The following is an 18,713-nucleotide window of genomic DNA, read 5'->3' on the forward strand; positions in this document are numbered from 1 at the left end:
AGAAGTAGAACCCAATGATTGATCACTTACATACAACACCCAGTGCTCACCACAAGTGCCCTCTTTAATTCCCATGACCCATCTAGCCCATCTCCTACCCACCTCCCATGCTTTTAAAAAGGAGGAGAGGGAGTTCTGATCAATCTTTTCTGACATTCAAAATTATTCTGGAAATAGATTGACCTCAAAATTATCTTGGTTCGCTCTGTCATTTTCACTGCTTGGTTCAGACTTATAGCAAATTACAATATACTTTACTCATCAGTATTTCCCAAACACCCTGGGGCACGGGTCGATTTTACAGTTGACCTTTGAACCACACAGAGTTTAGGGGAACTGACCCCTGCACAGTTGAAAATCTCTATAGAATTTCTGACTCCTCCAAAACTTAACTGCTAATAGCCTACTGTTGACCGGAAGCTTTACCAACAATATAAATAGTCAATTAACACATATTTTTTATGTTCTATGTATAATACACTATATTCATACCATAAAGTAAGCTAGAGAAAAGAAAACATTAAGAAAATCATAAGAAAGGGAAAATACATTTACAGAACTGTATGTGCATTTATTGAAAAACAAAGTCCATGTGTAAGTGAACCCGTGAAGTTCAAAATAACCTGACTGATATTCCTACCTAGGAAGCAGCAAGAGCAGGCTTTGGTCTCCGTTTCTGAACTCCTATGCTGTATTTCTCCAACTTGGGAAGAGACTCTTCACTGGTTCAGAAGTATTTGTACATATTTGAATTTATTTTTGCAAGGGAATCTCAGTATTCCATGTGTGTGTATAACAGAGTAACACACGCCTATTGTTTATTATTAAGAATAGGTAGCGGGTGCCTGGGTGGCTCAGTTAAGTGTCAGACTCTTGATTTCAACCCAGGTCACGATCTCACACTGGCTGAGACCAAGCCAAAGCACTGAAAGTGCTGAGCCTGCTTGGAATTCTCTCTCCCTCTCTCTCTGTCCCTCCCTGGCTTGCTATAAATAAGTAAGTAAGTAAATAAATAAATGCCCCTTGACTCAATCTAATTATGGTGCATGTCTGTCATGGTGCTCCCACAGCACATACAGGAATACAATTCCCCACATTCTTGGCCCAATAAGATTGAAAATAATTGGATCATCTATAAATAGCTTCACCAAATCATCATTACGGTATAGAGTCTTGAAAAGAAATTATTCCATTTTCACCATATAATCTTTGAGGCTTAGTCTTCATAGATAAACTCTCAACAATTTTAAGAAAAGGGATCGAATGCTGGTTTCAGCTGATTATATAAAAAAGTGATGATGGATAAGTGGTCTTTTAAAAATCAACATCTGTTCCCTGTGTACCCTCCAGTCGTATTTGCTTAGTTTACAATTCAGGCAAAATCTGGGCTGTTTTTAGCAAAGCCAACACATCAATGGAGGAAAACGCTGAATACCATTCTGATTTTGCATATTTGCTTCACGGTCCTCGGAGTCTTTATGACTGGTGATGATTCAAGTATCATTGTAGCACGAAGTTAAGACCAACAGCCACATTCTTCCATCTACAGACATTTCCTATTATAGGTGCATCGCATGCTCGGGGTTGAGTCGTAAAACAGAACCAAAATCCTGACTGCATAATGGAGTTGTTGACTTCATCTCTTTGAATACTAGAAAAAGTGTCATAGGAAATGATAAAATTTTCAAGAAGTAAAATACAGATATTTATCATGCAGTAAAATACTAAGAGGTCCCATTAAAATATTTTGACATTCGCCCCAATTATTCTGGGGTAGTATTTAAAAGCACAGACGTTTGAAGTTGCTTGATTTTGACTCGATCAATAAAGCTAATTGTTTCACTGGCTGTGAACTTTGTAGATTCCACTCTTCCTTCCTCAACTTCCTCATTTGTAAATGAGATAACAACAGCATTTCTCTCATAGAGTTTGTCCAAGAAATAAGAGAATAGGGGCGCCTGGGTGTCTCGTTCACTTAAGGGGCCGACTCTTGATTTCGGCTGAGGTCATTATCTCAGGGTTTGTGAGTTCAAGCCCTACATCGGACTCTGCACTGCCAGCAAAGAGCCTGCTTGGGATTCTCTTTCTCCTTCTCTTTCTGCCCCTCCCCAACTTGCACATGCACTTTCTTTCTCAAAATAAATAAATACCCTTTAAATTTTTAAAAAGAAAAAGAAATAAGAGAATACCAGGAAAACAGCTAGTAAGTGCCCAATGGATGTTGGCTGTTAGTAATAGATGTAATTGCTATGTTTGACTCATGAGCCCTAGTTTTCTTATCGAAATGTATTTGATCCCTTTTCTACACTTGCCATACACTTTTTTTTCAACATTTTTTTTCTTAGAGAGAGACAGAGCATGAGCAGGGGAGAGGAGCAGAGGGAGAAAGAGAGAGAGAGAGAGAGAGAGAGAGAGAGAGAGAATGTCAAGCAGGCTTCATACTCAGCACAGAGCCTGATATGGGACTCAATCCCACAACCCCAGGGTCATGATCTGAGCCAGAATCAACTGACTGAGCCACCCAGGCACCCCACCACACACTTTTAATATAAATTTGCTGAATTACTGGGGAAATACTTAAGGAGTATATAATCTTTTCAAAACTTTCACATCATTGGTGGGAAATCTGTTGTAACAAGCCATCTATGGAGAGTAGGTTTCCAAGTATGGGATATACCAGCCTCTAACAATATGATTTGCTGTATGTTCCCATTGTTAAGATATAAACGGAATTACCCATAATGGAAAAAAATACTGATTCTACCATTCCACGTATTTATATCAAGCAGAAGAAAAGCAACATCCATGTTTTCTTGACTATGGACATCTATGACACATGTGGCACTCTTATATCTGTCATAAACCCTAAGATTCAGAGTCTATATCCCAAAGGATAGTGAAGTTCTGGAAGAAGTGAGTAAAACCAAGTCTGGCTTAGGAAAAATAATATTGATTAGGTAAACTTACTGCTATTACTTCCTAGTGAAATACATAACATGAGCTGAATGAATAAAAAAAATTGCAATTCATGTTGAGAAGTAATGGTTACCTAGCAAATTTAATCATTGATTTCAGAAATTAAAAAAAAAACTCAAGAAAGCAATCTAGTGATCTTTAATCCTTCATTAAGAAACAACTAGCTGTTGGGGCGCCTGGGTGGCGCAGTTGGTTAAGCGTCCGACTTCAGCCAGGTCACGATCTCGCGGTCCGTGAGTTCGAGCCCCGCGTCAGGCTCTGGGCTGATGGCTCGGAGCCTGGAGCCTGTTTCCGATTCTGTGTCTCCCTCTCTCTCTGCCCCTCCCCCGTTCATGCTCTGTCTCTCTCTGTCCCAAAAATAAATAAAAAACGTTGAAAAAAAAAAAAAAAAAGAAAAGAAACAACTAGCTGTTTAGGTAGAATTCCCATCACCGAAATATAGAAATTCTAAGAAAAAATAATTTCCATCTTTTTCTTATTCAAGGAGCGTCTCTTTACTAAATGACTGTACCTACAAGCAAAGCGTTTTTATCTTCCAATATTCTGTGGCAGGAGCAAGCAAAGCTGTAGAAAACAGGTTTAAGCCTCTTCTTACTCCTTTGAGAAGAAGCTTTTCCATCTAATGCAGTTGTCCAAGAAATGAAATTTAGCTCCTTAGGAATCCAGATTTGATTTTAATCACATTCGGTGAAAAACCCTTTCTGCAACATATTAAACTCCCACAGCCCTTTCCAAATAGGAAATAAATAGCAAAATTTGACACCTTCTCAGGAACCAGGATCATGGAAATGTAGACATGGAGAAAGCGTGTGCGGCTCTCAGCAGTGGCCTAGAACTTCGTGTATAAGGAAGTGTGGCTGCCATCTGCTTGCCTGCTGAGTCTTTGCTCTGTTCCATAAAGCTAGCATAGGAAAGGTGTCATTTCCTTCCCCCTAGAGATGAGTCTCCATAAAATTAGTGACTAAATGAAAGGCTTCGTCCCAAATGGCTTTCCTTCCATCTGGTAGACGTTCACTTCTCAAAGTGACTGACAACATGAGCATCACTTGGGAGCTCGTTAGAAGTGAGGATTCTCGGGGCTCCTGGGTGGCTGAGTCAGTTGAGCGTCTGACTCTTGGTTTCGGCTCAGGTCATGATTTCATGGTTCGTGAGTTCGAACCCTCCCCAGGCTCTGCGCTGACGGTGTGGAGTCTGCTTGGGATTTCCCTCTCTGCCTCTCTCTCTCTCTCCCCGCTCCCCAACTCATGCTATCTCTGTCTCTCTCAAAATAAATAAATAAACATATTTAAAAAAAAAAAGAAGTGAGGAATCTGAAGTCCTAACCTGAGCCCCCAGGAGCAGAGCATGTATTTGAACAAAATCCTCAGGGCGCCTGGGTGGCTCAGTCGGTTGGGCGGCCGACTTCGGCCCAGGTCGTGATCTCGCGGTTCGTGAGTTCGAGCCCCGCGTCGGGCTCTGTGCTGACAGCTCAGAACCTGGAGCCTGTTTCGGATCCTGTGTCTCCCTCTCTCTCTCTGACCCTCCTCCGTTCATGCTCTGTCTCTCTCTGTCTCAAAAATAAATAAACGTTAAAAGAAAAATTAAAAAAATCCTCAGCTCCTTTGCAGGCACACTCACATTTGTGAAGTGCTGACTGGGTCATCTTCACTGTCACCCGTCACATAAGAGCAGAAACACATGACAGTAGCTCCCATTCCACACCCAGTAACTCACTCTATTCTTATTAACACTGAATGTGTTGAAGGGTTGTAAAGGAGATCTTCTCCTCACCAAGTCAAGGAATCGTGCTCTGAGTATCTTGGGAAAGGCTTATTTTTTACATCTATGTTTGTTTCATAGAAGAGAAGTGGAGGAAAGGGGGAGGCTGGGTGACAAATTTGAAAACGTGGTGAATGTGACACTGCCCTTAACTGTAATGGGAGCCTGGTCTAGTCGTTACAACTCAGCCTGTTTCCACCTCTTGAAACGATTCTCGGGTCCCTTCTGATCTAATGATTATGTACAAGGCATATTATTCAGGTCTTCAATTACAGTGTTTTGAGCGGTTTCAGATACAAGTAATATCATGTCCTTCCAGAGAGGGAGTTTCTCTTTTCTTTTATTATTTTTTAAAATTTGTTTTAATGTTTCTTTTTGGAGGAAGAGAGACAGAGTGCGAGCCGTGGAAGGGCAGAGAGAGACAGAGGGAGACACAGAATCCGAAGCAGGCTCCAGGCTCTGAGCTGTCAGCACAGAGCACCCCAACGCAGGGCTTGAACTCATGAACCGTGAAATCATGACCTGAGCTGCAATCAAATGCTTAACCAACTGAGCCACCCAGATGCCCCTATTATTATTACTTTTAATATAATTTATTGTCAAGTTGGCTAACATACAGTGTATACAGCGTGCTCTCGGTTTGGGGGGTAGATGCCCATGGTTCATCGCTTACATACAACACCCAGTGCTCCTCCCAGCAGGTGCCCTCCTCAATCCCCATCCCCCATTTCCCCCTCTCCCCTGTTCCCCCATCAACCCTCAGTTTGTTCTCTGTATTTAAGAGTCTACTTATGGTTTGCCTCCCTCCCTCAGAGAGAGAGTTTTTCATTTGAAACAAAGACCATAAAGTTGTAGCTAATGGCCAAGATGAGATTCCAGGCCTCTTGACCCAGCATTCAGACCCACAATGCCAGTAAATTCTCCAGAAAGTAATGTGTAAATGAAAAAGATGTGCGTAGAAGCTTGGATTATGGACAGCCGATCTCAGTTGTTCCACTCGCTCCTATTTTCTTCATTCTTCATATACTCCAGAAGTAATAAGCAAATACTTCCAATCATGACATAAAATGTTTTCAAGGAATTGCCAGCACAGCTGTCTAGTATATTCAGAAGTCATTGAGAAAGTAGATCCTGAGTTCTCATCACAAGGAAGAACAGTGTTTTTCTTCTTTTTCTTCTCTTTTTTTCTATCTGTAGGAGGTGATGGATGTTAACTAAACCTCTTGTGATCATTTCACAATACATGTAAGTCAGATCATTATGCCATACACCTTAAACTTTCACAATGACATATGATAATTCTGTCTCAATAAAACTGGAAAAAACAAATGAACAGTGAATGAATGAATGAGTAAAAGAGAATGAATGAGTAACATGACACGTTAAAAAATACTTTCGAGATTATAATGGATTCATAAGGAATGGTTTATTCAAACAGTGATATTGAAGAGTGGCTCAGATGAACATTCTAGATCTGTGTTCCATCATGTATGAATTGCAAAAACACAATGTTGAATAGTTAGAGCAGATCATAAAACTACATACTATTTTGATAATTTATATATATATATGTATATATATATACACATATGTATTTAAAACTCATAAAACAGTTCTATACATTATTCATGAATGCATCCATGTATTGGTCAACTGAGAAGATCTGATTTAAAAGGATTAGAATTCAGGATGATGGTTATCTCTGGGACAGACTGTATGGAATCGAGGGACTGAACTTAAATTGTATCTTAATAGTTCCTTTTTAAATTATAACGATATTTAATTTGGAACACATAGGGCAAAATGCAAATTTGTTATACCTGAGGGTAGGCATATGATTCTCATGGTACTGTGTATATTGTATTAAATGTTGAAAATATTTTGAAATTTAAAATATTTTCAATGTTTATTTATTTTGAAGGAGAGAGAGGGACAGAGCATGAGCGGGGGAGGGGGAGAGAGAAACAGAGGAAGACACAGATTCCGAAGCAGGCTCCAGGCTCTGAACTGTCAGCACAGAGCTTGACACGGAGCTCGAACCCACGAGGCTTGAGATCATGACCCGAGCTGAAGTCGGACGCTTAACCAACTGAACCACCCAGGCGTCCCTAAAATAAATTACAATTTTAAAATAAGAAAAAAATTACTTTCAAGAAATTAAATGGAAATGAAAACAAGTTTGCAGTCAGTATTACTAAAGGAAATTTGTCTAGCATTGTGCACATTCTAATTCACGTATTGACAAGTGTTTATTACATGGTAATTTTTACTTATATCTTCACTTTCTTATAATGCCTCTTAAAAGAAATTAACATAGTTTGTTGGGGTTTTTTGGACAGTTACTATACTTATTTTTTGTTTTTTCTGTGTTAAGATAAATTTATTACTTTATTTTCACATTTTTTCTTTCTGCTCCTTGAGATGTTCATCTTTGCTCTTTTTAGAACTTCTTAAATTGAATGCTACCATACCATGCTTATTTTCTTTGCTTTTCTTAATATAGCAAAACCATTTATGACTAAAAATTAGTCTCTTACAAAGTTTTGGTCTCATCCTGTGAGATTTTGGTTTTTTTAAATTTAAATACCTCCTTCACAACTAAATGAATATTTGAGAAAGTGGCTTTAAATTCCTAAAGAGTTGGGGCACCTGGGTGACTCAGCTGGTTAAGCGCCCGACTTTGGCTCAGATCATGATCTCATGGTTTATGGGTTCGAGCCCTGCATCAGGCTCTGTGCTGACAGCTCGGAGCCTGGATCCTGCTTCTGCTTCTGTGTCTCCCTCTCTCTCTGCCCCTAACCCACTCACATTCTGTCTCTATCTCTCTCAAAAATAAATAAACATTAAAAAAAATTAATTACGATATAACTGAAACATAACATATTAGTTTCAGGTGTACAATGTAATGATTCAATATCTGTATATATCAGGATGATTATCCCAGACGTCTAATTAACACCCATCGCCACATGTAGTTACAACTTTCTTATGATGAGAACTTTTAAGATCCACTGTCTTAAAAACTTTCAAATATATAATACACTATTGTCAACTATAATCACCATGCTATAACTGTACTCACCTGACATCCCCAGGACTTACTCATTTCATAACTGGAAGTTTGTACCTTTTGACTTCCTTCATCCATTTTGCCAATCTCCCACCCCCGCCCCCACCTCTGGCAATCACCAGTCTGTATCTATGAGCTTGTCTTTTTTGATATTGCTTATTTTTTTTTAAGATTCCGCATAAAAGTGAAATCGTACACCACACTTTCTTTATCCACTCATCCATCAGTGGACACTTAGGGGGCTCCCATGTCTTGGCTGTTGTAAATAATGCTGCAGTGAACATGTGGTTGCATATATTGAGTTACTGTTTTCCTTTCCTTCAGATATATACCCAGTAGTGGAAATACTGGATCACATGGTATTTCTATTTTTAATTTTTTGAAGACCCCTGTAGAATTTTTCGTGGTGGTCGCACCAACTTACGTTCTTACCAGTGGAATACGCGTGTTGTCTTTTCGCCCCATCCTTGCCAACCCTTGTGATCGCCTGTCTGTTTTATGATAGCCATTCTAACAGGTATAAGGTGACATCTCACTGTGGTTTGGATTAGCATCTCCCCGATGATAAGTGATGTTGAGCACCTTTTAATGTACCTGCTTATGTATCTGAAAGTCTTCTTTCAGAAAATGTTTATTCAGATCCTCTGCCCACTTTGTAATTGCATTGCTTCATGTTTTCATATTTCCTTTTTACGTAAGGAACAGTGAAATAGTGAACTCTATTGTAAAATAGAGCTCAAAGTATTTTTATAATGGAAGTTACTTTGGGTCATACTATGCAACTTTAGAAGTCGTTTTACAAGGTGATCAGATTTGCAAATAATGACAAGGAAGTCATTTTACAAGGTGATCAGATTTGCAAATAATTATTAGGAGGAATATAGGACAGATATGCATTGAGAGCCAGCTGTGTATTGTGAATATTTTGAAATGTAGTTACATAAGAGTAAATTAGCAAATCTAAAATCATCCACATGCTGTTCCTTTCCAATTGACATCAAAGATACAGGACCTATAAAGATGATTTGAAAACTAAATTCCGTGATTCCTGCTTTTTCTCTCCTTTGTGTAAGACTGGAGATATTCCTCCAAAGGGAAATACGACAAGGGAAGCAATTATATTTCCTATGTAAGCTATTTAATATGCATATTGAATTTAATTGACCCAGATGAATCTCTTTCTTCCATGAGCTTTCGACCCTGCCAGTGCTGTGGAGATCTCACTTGACAAAGGTCAGCAGTGCCTTGATAACTGTTAGGAGAGTTTATAGCAAGTACTGTATCAATTCTGTGTACTTTCTTTGCCTCACCAATAATAAACTTCTATAGTCTGTGCTGTCATTAATACTCTTTTATATCGGATCTTTTGTCACTCACTAATTGTTTCCAGCCAGATTACAAGCTCTTGAAAGGCCATGCTGTGTGCTTTTTAGGGCTCTTACATTTCACCCTAGCAATGGGCACAGAGCTGGCCCCTAATACCCACTTGATTGATCACTTGAAAAATGCATGCAGCATGTGAACAGAACAGTCAGTGATTTATGAAAGCTTAAGTGGATTGTTCCCTGGTTATCCTCGAGATACACATTTTATTCTATGTATGAATCTCTTTGTTGATCGCACCTGGAAAGTTCTTGGCCATACCCTAGGAGTCCAAATGTAAAGAAGCTAAAGAAATAATAATTTCATGTGAAGACTTTTGTCTGTTCAAGTCATCTGGTTTCTTATTAAACAAACTCTGACATCTCTATGATTCAAAAGCATTAAACAACACCATCTGTCATGGTGGCCATGTCCCTGTAATGAGACCGTTTATCAAGATATATTGACTCGTAGGCATTTAAGCTTACATTTGTTCTGTCCGATGTGTAAAAGCTTCTACTGGGCATGTTAAAAAAAAATGATAATAAGGCAAATGCCAAAGTGCTCAACTTTTATGGGCTCTGTTTAGCCTTTAGGTGATTTACAGAAAACATGACTCATACGCCACCTGGGTTCATAATGAAAAAGGCCAAATACTTTCCAAACCACCTGTTGCCTTGTGTTTCATGTCTAAGGAATCATATCCAGCATGAAACATGGGCTCTCTGCCGTTATTATTCCCAAAGAAGAAATATAATTCCAAAGGTTTTACCCATCTGTTCATTCTAAATCACTAAGGCTATTAGAGATATCAGAAATATTTTTACGTGGAAAATTTACTGTGAGCACTAGTATGTTTCCTCCCCTCTGTGAAAGCTTAATGCTGCACTACTCAAAAGAATTCAGATAAGTGGAAGACATTTTAAAGTTAATAGCTCCATTTTATAAATTGCATTGCTCAAATTCAAGAGTAAAAGCCACTTCCTAGTTTTTGTCAGGTCCTTCTTTCACAGTGTGTCAGATGTCACTTCATTCATAAAGTCTGCGAAGATTTAACAGGCTTATTATGCAGGTCTTTCTGGTAATGCCCTTCACTCTTGACTTTGCAGATGGAAATATATTTTATCGATCCAGAAGCACTAAGTGTTTCAGACACTCTCCAGCATATTCCAGTTACTTTAGTGACGCCTCCTTGAACATGAGTGTCCCTTGGATAAATCCTTGCCTTTCAGTAATGGCTTTGAAATGGTCAAAATGATCATGAGTCCTCATGCATTCCTGAAATATCTCTGCACACACAAAAACTACGGAGGGGTTTTTAGATTTGAAGTTGACCTTTTTTGATTAGCAGCTCCATCGTGAAATCTATTCAGAAACTACCTCAGTTTCACACAGAAATCTTTATGTAAGTCTCATACGAATTACTATTTCCAAAACACTCCCTCCTTTAGACAAGAATTCTCTTCACTATATGAAGACAAGGAAGACTATAAATGAACTGAATGCACATTAGCTTAATATATCAATATGCCCTGTGAAACTGGTCAACATTAATGGGTTTTGCAAACCGATGGACCTTTTCTCAGATGCACAACACACACACACACAAACACACACACACACACACACACACACACACTTGTGTGCATAGACTCTATTGACGGGTAAACATGTCTGCTCGTAGATTGACCAGTGGGCAAAATAAGAGGTCATCTCTTTTTACGTCATAACTAGCTTTTTTCCTACACTGATTATAAAATTTTTTCAGTCCTCAAAAACAAAGAATTTTACAGTTGGCATCCCTAAACAAACCTCTTAGAGTGAATAATTAGTGTTGTGCTGTACTTGGTATAGTACATATCCGCATCTATCCATCCAACAACCCATCATATTTATTCAATGCATTTCCAAGTTAGTTGTGGACATCAGTTCCCCTAAATATGTCAGCAGATGTATGGAATTAAGTAATTTTTATGTAAAAGTTTCACGGAAGGGATCATTTCAGGTGATCTTAAATCTCATAAGCTACTCAGAATTTTAGTCCAGTTGTTCCGGCTTCTGTGAAGTTCCAGTGTTCTCCCTTCTCTTTTTTGGCTTCATCGACTGCTCTCTTGAGCCTGGTGCTAATTGTCCTAACTCTGCCTGTGCTCCCATCTCTATTCCTTCCCCTGTACCACAGACTTGTGTATGCAGCCATGAATCAGTTAAGAGTTCTTGAACCAAGGTGCGTGTAGCTGTGCGGGTGGTATGAAATCACCACCAGAAAGACAGTTAATGGCCAAAGAGTATTATAAACCATGAAAGGCAGGGGTAGTTGACAAAGCGCTTCACCCAGTGTCTGACACATAGGTGGGACTCAATAAACATTATGGATAGGAAAATGGAAGGAGAGAGAGGGGAAGAGAGGGAGGGAGAGAGGGTGAAAGGGAGGAAAGGACGCCATTACCTAGGATGATAAGCGAAGGCTTCTTGGAAAAGCTGACACTTACATGAATGAGATTTCATCAAGAGAGTAGGTAAGATTCATCTCAGTGGAAAATTTCAACCAAACCCTCAACTGAACACAATCTCGTTAGCACATTGATTAAAAGTGGAGGTGGCCAATGAGCACTTGTATTTCTGGTGGCTGAAACTTGCCTGGGGAAAGCTCCCTGAAGACAAGTAGCATTCAAGAGTATTTTTAAAACTTGGATGATTCCGTAGGAGGCTGTTTGAAGGACTTAAGATTCAGATAGAAGCTGCAAGGGTAGAGATGAGTGAGTGTGGGACAAGTGTGGGACATACAGAAAGCTGCCAAAGCGAAAACCAGATGCATAACTTTCAGTCACTGATCCCAGTGTTTACAAGGAAGGTGATAATGTCTCAGCACACATCTTATACAGAGAGAGCTAAAATAAAAATGTTTTTGACATTTCCATTTGGAACCGGGATCTCTCCTGTTTGGAGCATAAAAACAAAGGTACCGGGGTGCCTTGGTGGCTCAGTCGGTTAGGCGTCCGACTTCCCCTCAGGTCATGATCTCTCGATTTGTGAGTTCGAGCCCAGCGTCAGGCTCTGTGCTGACAGCTCGGAGCCTGGAGTCTGCTTCCGATTCTTTGTCTCCTTCTATCTCTGCCCCTCCCCCACTTATGCTCTGTCTCTCTATCAAAAATAAATAAATGTAAATTTAAAAAATTAAAAAAAAACAAAGGTACCTTCCCAAGCTGATCTATGGATGATAGCCCAACAAACAGACAAAATATTGGGGTGCTCCCTAAAAATGAGGAAAAGAGGTTTGTTGCTTTCAAGGATTGAAAATATATAATAATCAAGAAAACTGTGTGTCCATCAACTGATGAATAGATAAAGAAGTTGTGGCTTATATATACAATGGAATACTACTTGGCAATGAGAAAGAATGAAATATGGCCTTTTGTAGCAACATGGATGGAACTGGAGAGTGTTATGCTAAGTGAAATAAGTCATACAGAGAAAGACAGATACCATATATTTTCACTCATATGTGGATCCTGAGAAACTTGACAGAAGACCATGGGGAAGGGGAAGGGGAAAAAAAAAAGTTAGAGAGGAGGGAGGCAAACCATAAGAGACTCTTAAAGACTGAGAATAAACTGAGGGTTGATGGGGGGGTGGGAGGGAGGAGAGGGTGGGTGATGGGCATTGAGGAGGGCACCTGTTGGGATGAGCACTGGGTGTTGTATGGAAACCAATTTGACAAAAAATTTCATATTTAAAAGAAAAGAAAAGAAAATCACTATTTCAAAAAAAAAAAGAAAACCTTGTGTGTGCATATATGTATATAAATAATAAAAAATGAAGATAAAAATAGAACATCTTTCTAAAATTTGTCTTATCATTCCAAAATATTTTTGAAGTTATAAACTGGGTGTCTGGTTACTGAACCTAGTACGTGCCATTTGTTTTTATTTATTTATATCATTTTTAAAAAATTTAATGTTTATTTATTTTTGACAGAGAGAGAGAGACAGAGCATGAGCAGGGGAGGGGCAGAGAGAGAGGGATACACAGAATCCAAAGCAGGCTCCAGGCTCTGAGCTGCCAGCACAGAGCCTGACGCGGGGCTCGAACCCACAGACCACGCGATCATGACCTGAGCCGAAGTCAGACGCTCAACCGACTGAGCCACCCAGGCGCCCCTATTTATATCATTTTTAAGTGATTCTAATAATTTAGTGTGGCCAGAAGCTCACTTTAGGTAATTTGGACCATCACTCGAGGCACTTTTGTCTACTTTGTCTAGGACCTTGACCACACCTGGAAGGCAGTAGGGTAAGCCTGAGGGATGAGAGCACAGTCAGACTTTCTCAACCAGTCGGATTACAAGGGGTAAAATAATTTATCAGCTGACAAAGGGCTTGTTTAGTTACCTGTGGTCTTTTTTTTTTTAAGTTTGTTTGTTTATGTTTATTTATCTCTTTGAGACAGAGAGAGTGAGAGTGAGCTGGAGAGAGGGAGAGGGAGAGAGAGAGAGAATCCAAAGCAGGTACCACGCTGTCAGTGCAGAACCAGGCACGGGGCTCGATCTCATGAACTGTGAGATGGTGACCTGAGCTGAAACCAAGAGTCAGGTCGCTTAACCAACTGAGCCACCCAGGCGCCCCTACCCATGGTCTTTAATCATGCTTTGCCACTATTGCTGTCTATCTGAAGTCTTAGTTATAACATGATTTGAACTTGCTTTGGATATTATCCTTGTGTTCCCTCAGGAAAATAGGCAGTTATGTGACACAGATGTTATTTGAAATTGCTTATCTTTTGGAAATAAAGCTGTAAATATAAGGTGGAGATTATATAGCTCACTCTGTGTCCATCATAACCTTCATCAGTTGCCAAAGAGCAAAATGACTTCAAAGTAACTCACTTAATTTTGCACTGGTCTTTTTATTAGAGGGCTGGAAGCGACAACAGGTAAATTCTTTGACCAGTTTTCAAGAGCTCTCACGAACTGACATCCGTCATGATTTCACAGTATTGCACAACCAGATGATGTTTTTCTTTAATCGCACACATGAATGCGTTCCCTTTAAGTGTATATTGGATCATCCCTTTCCTTCTCCATACTTCCTCCTTCAGAGCTGGCTCTTAGCTTTTCTTGTCACTTGTCAAATCAAAGAATAGGAGAAAGGAATAATAAGAGGGGCATTCGCGTGTAGTTGTTCGAGTACGTGTTCTGAAATCAGACTGCCTACCTTCCTATTTTGGCTCTTCCGTTAACTCCCTGTGAAACCCGCAATGAGTTACTTAACCTTCCTGTGTCTGAGGAGTTTCATTTGAAAAAATGGAAATAGTTATCATGTGTGCTTCATACAGTCTGGGGGATTTTTTTTTTAACAGAGGTAAAATTTACATAACCTACAAAACATAAAATTAACCACTAACCATTTTAATTCAGGGACATTTAGTACATTCACCATGTTGGTAACTCACCTCTGCCTAGTTGCAAGATATTTTCATCACCCCAAAAGCAAAATGCATACACATTAAACAGTCACTTCCCATATCCCCCTACCTCCAGCCCTTAGCAACCACCAATCTGCTTTCCGTCTATTTATTCTAGACACTTCGTATAAATGGAATTATACAATGCGTGACCTTTTGTTTCCTGTTTCTTACACATGGCGTAATGATGTGGGGGGTTATCCACATTGTACCACGTGTCATTATTTAATCACCTTTAATGGCTAAATAATAATCCATTACATGGAAATACCACATTCATCACCTGATGGACATTTGGGTTGTTTCCACCCTTTGACTCTTATAAATGATGCTGCTGAGAACATTTGGGTCCAGGTTGGTGAATGGACATATGTTTTCATTTCTCTTGGGTGTGTACCTCGGATAGAATTACTGGGTCCCATGGAAACTCTATGTTTAACCACTTGAAGAAGCACCACACCGTTTTCCAAACTCACTGCACCATTTTACATTCCAACCAAGTGTATGAAGGTTCTGATTTCTTCGTATCCTTGTCAACAGTTGTTATTTTCTTTTTTCTTTTTATTTTGTATCATGCCTAACCCCCAGTGGCCATAAAGTGGTATCTCTTCGTGGTTTTTATTCACATTTCCCTAATAATAAATGAGGCTGAGCATCTTTTCACATTCCTGTTGACTTCCTACCATTTTTTGAATGTTTTATTTATTTTTGAGAGAGAGAGAGGGAAAGAGACAGAGTATGAGCGGGGGAGGGGCAGAGAGAGAGGGAGACCCAGAATCCAAAGCAGGCTCCAGGCTCTGAGCTGTCAGCACAGAACCTGACGCGGGGCTTCAACTCATGAACCGCCAAATCATGACTTGAGCTGAAGTCGGATGCTTAACCGACTGAGCCACCCAGGCGCCCCCTCATACCATTTTTTTAATAAAGATTGATTGAGTGAATAATAGATAATATGCGTATGGTGTATCACACATTGTGTTAAGTACTTTACATATATATACACATACACGTATCATCATGTAATCTCAAAACAGGTATACTATTATTCTATGCAAAGCTTTTTGCAAATGATAAATGTGAGTTACAATGGAAAACCAGAGAGAACAAGGCTAGAAAAGAACATGACGTCTTCTTTTTTTTTTATTACACCATTAATTTACATTTTCATTGAATACCCAAAAGATATCGAAGTTGTCCCCCACCCCACCGTCATTCCAGAACATGCCAGAGGTAGAATGACCACTTTGTTGCTTTCAGTTCACCAACGATGAGGATTTTGTTTAAGACCAGATGTGCTTTTAGGGTTTTGTTTGCACGTAAACCTGAAAGAAGGCTTAATTTGTCTACATGTTCATTTGTTCATTCATTCTTTCGACAAATACGCATCGTGCCTGTCATATGCCAGATGCTGTTCTAGGCGCTTTGTAATAGCAATTTACAAAAAACAAAAAACAAAAAAAAAAGTGGGGGGTGGGGAGGACCTTCCTTTTGGAGCTCACCATCCTCAGGGCAGAAAACAAACAGTAAACAGATAATAAATATGGATACATTGTGTAGCATGTGGTGCTGAGTCCTGTGGAGGAAAAGGAAAAGGGAGGACAGAAGGGATGTGACACAGGGAAGCATGACTAAGGGTCAGCTGAGGAAGTGAGATCCAGGCCTCTCCTGCTGGATCTCAGCTGGACTCGCCCTCCTGCCCCTCCTCACCTCCACTGCTGGGAGCAGGAGGGAGGGAGGGGGAGAGTGGGCACAGCAGCAACTACCTCGAAAGCAGCCACCCCTTTAATCTGCTAGGGGAGAACATCTGCACCTCTAATTCTCATACGCCTAATTTTGAGAAAGACTGAGAACACGACTATTTTCCTTCCTTCAGTGTTTGCATGTGACTCAAACATTTGCTCATTCCATCTATCACGGCCCATTTAGAGTAGCTAGAAATGGAAGCTTTGGCATCGGCAGGGACACCAGCTAATTGTTTGGAAACGTCCAGTTAGGTTGTGGGCAAACGATATGGTGCTAAGTGTGTGCCTTACGTCAGAGGTCAGTATTAAAGCATTTACCAGCAGACATGGCTGGGCTGCTAACACTCAGGAAAGACTCTGGCCTTGAACACCGGTGTGGCCACGACTGTGTATCAGCCAGACGCACACTTTGTCTGAGATCACTCTTTTCTCTTCTGTACTTGGATCCTCTGGTATGAGTGAAAGAGGAAGGAGGATATTAGGAAGAAATTATACCTGGACAGACTTGATTTCGATTCTTAATGCTAGCACCAAGTAGCCTGACCTTGGGCAAGTCCACGGCTTTACCGTAAAATGGATACAGTAACGCCTAGTTTGCAGGATTATTGTAAAAATGACATATAAATGGATAAAAAGGAGCCGGGACAACATCTGAAAGTGAGTGGGCACCCACACATCACAGTGGTCGGAATTTACCATTATGGATGGCATCTGGCCAAAATCGCCCTGACCCCAGCTGGGCATGAGAAGAGCTTCAGGGACACTCTAAAACCCAGCCTCAAGTTATGCTAAGGCTGAAATATGTAGCCCAAGAACCTGACACTCAGCAGTTGGAAAGAAGTGTCCCCCTTCTCTAGTGTTTGCAGCTGCAAGGAGAAGAAAGCTGCCTAGGAACCAGGCAGGTGGCGGGGATGCTCGGGGAGTCTGAGCTGAGCCCCACACTCAAGGCAGAAGATCTCAGCTCAAGTATCAGCTCTCTGTTTCCTAGGCCCGTGATCTTGGGCCTAATATTATCTCAACCAGGAGATGGAACCCTAATAATGTCTGTGAAAGCTCATTGTAAACTACAAAACACTATACAAAAAGCTGATTCTAATTAAAATGTGTGAATACCAGGGAGACTGGGTGGCTGTCCGACTCCTGATTTCAGCTCAGGTCATGATCCCACAGTGGTGGGACGGAGCCCCATGAGGGGTTCTGTGCTGAGAACAGGTCCTGCTTAAGATTCTCTCCCTCTCTCCCTTTGCCCTTCTCCCCTGTTCTCACGCTCTCTCTTTCTAAAATAAAAATTTTTTTAAGTATGAATACCGACATTTCTGCATTTAGCAGCAAGCACAGTATCAAAGGTATACAAGCCTTTTAAACCATAAATTATTACAAATATGCTTGTCTGTTAATTGTTTCTAAATATACAGATAGAAACCGATAGGGTGGAAGTGAGAAATTAGTCCATGCAGCTCAAATGCCTGGCATCAGACACACCAGTAATATAGTTTATCAAAGAAATTTGAAGCATTTCAGATATCCTTTAAACTAATCCCAAGCAGGGGCACCTGGGCGGCTCAATCGGTTGAGCGTCCGACTTTGGCTCACATCATGATCTCAAGGTCTGTGAGTTCAAGCCCCATGTTGGGCCCTGTGCTGACAGCTCAGAGCCTGGAGCCTGCTTTGGATTCTGGGTCTCCCTCTCTCTCTGCCCCTCCCCTGCTCATGCTCTCTCTCTCTCTCTCTCTCTCTCTCTCTCAAAAAATAAACTTAAAAAAGTTTTTTTAACTAATCCCAAGCAGTTACCATAATATGTTATTTCGCTTTTATAATATCCTTTGAATGCTATTATTATTGTGCATATTCACAGGGTGAGAAATTAAAGAGCAAAGAAATGCAGCCACCAGTACCTCATATGTCATTTAGTGGGAGAATCACGACTAAGATTTAGGAGGTTGTGTTTTCTTCCTGTCACTGATATCTGTTATTAATAACATTCAGTTTATATTCTACCAAGCATACTTCATGGGTCGGGCCCTCGGCTAGGCCCCGGGGACACGATGAGCAAAAGAGACTCTGCAGAGCTTGCAAAGGGGGAGGGAGCCCTGTGGTCCAGGAACCATAGAACCAAGTGAAGCCACAACTGGAGAAACGCCCTTGCGTGTGGTAATCATGGGGTCCACAGTGGAAGCGGAGGCAGATGGGGACTGGGCGGGACTTCCTGAGGAAGAGAAGGTGGAGTTGACATCTGAGGGATGGCTGTGTATGGCTGAACAAGAATGGGCAGCAAGCTGGGTCCAGGCAGAGGAAACAGTCTGAGCTGACTGCAGGGAAAAGAAACAGGGTAGGGGTGGAAAGAC

General features: G+C 40.5%; 1 protein-coding gene and 1 non-coding gene across 6 annotated transcripts in view; one reads left to right on the forward strand and one right to left on the reverse strand.

The window, feature by feature from the left end:
• Positions 1 to 18,713, forward strand: part of CHRM3 (cholinergic receptor muscarinic 3) — a 521,929-nt gene that overhangs the window by 456,674 nt on the left and 46,542 nt on the right. The gene's annotated exons all lie outside the window — the stretch shown is intronic.
• On the reverse strand, positions 13,235 to 13,319 carry TRNAR-UCG (transfer RNA arginine (anticodon UCG)). The gene has a single exon. It is a non-coding gene; the product is annotated as a tRNA-Arg (tRNA).

This window comes from Panthera pardus, unplaced genomic scaffold, assembly GCF_024362965.1.
Source record: "Panthera pardus isolate Hobbes unplaced genomic scaffold, ASM2436296v1 HiC_scaffold_22, whole genome shotgun sequence".
NCBI classification, from domain to species: Eukaryota; Metazoa; Chordata; class Mammalia; order Carnivora; family Felidae; genus Panthera; species Panthera pardus.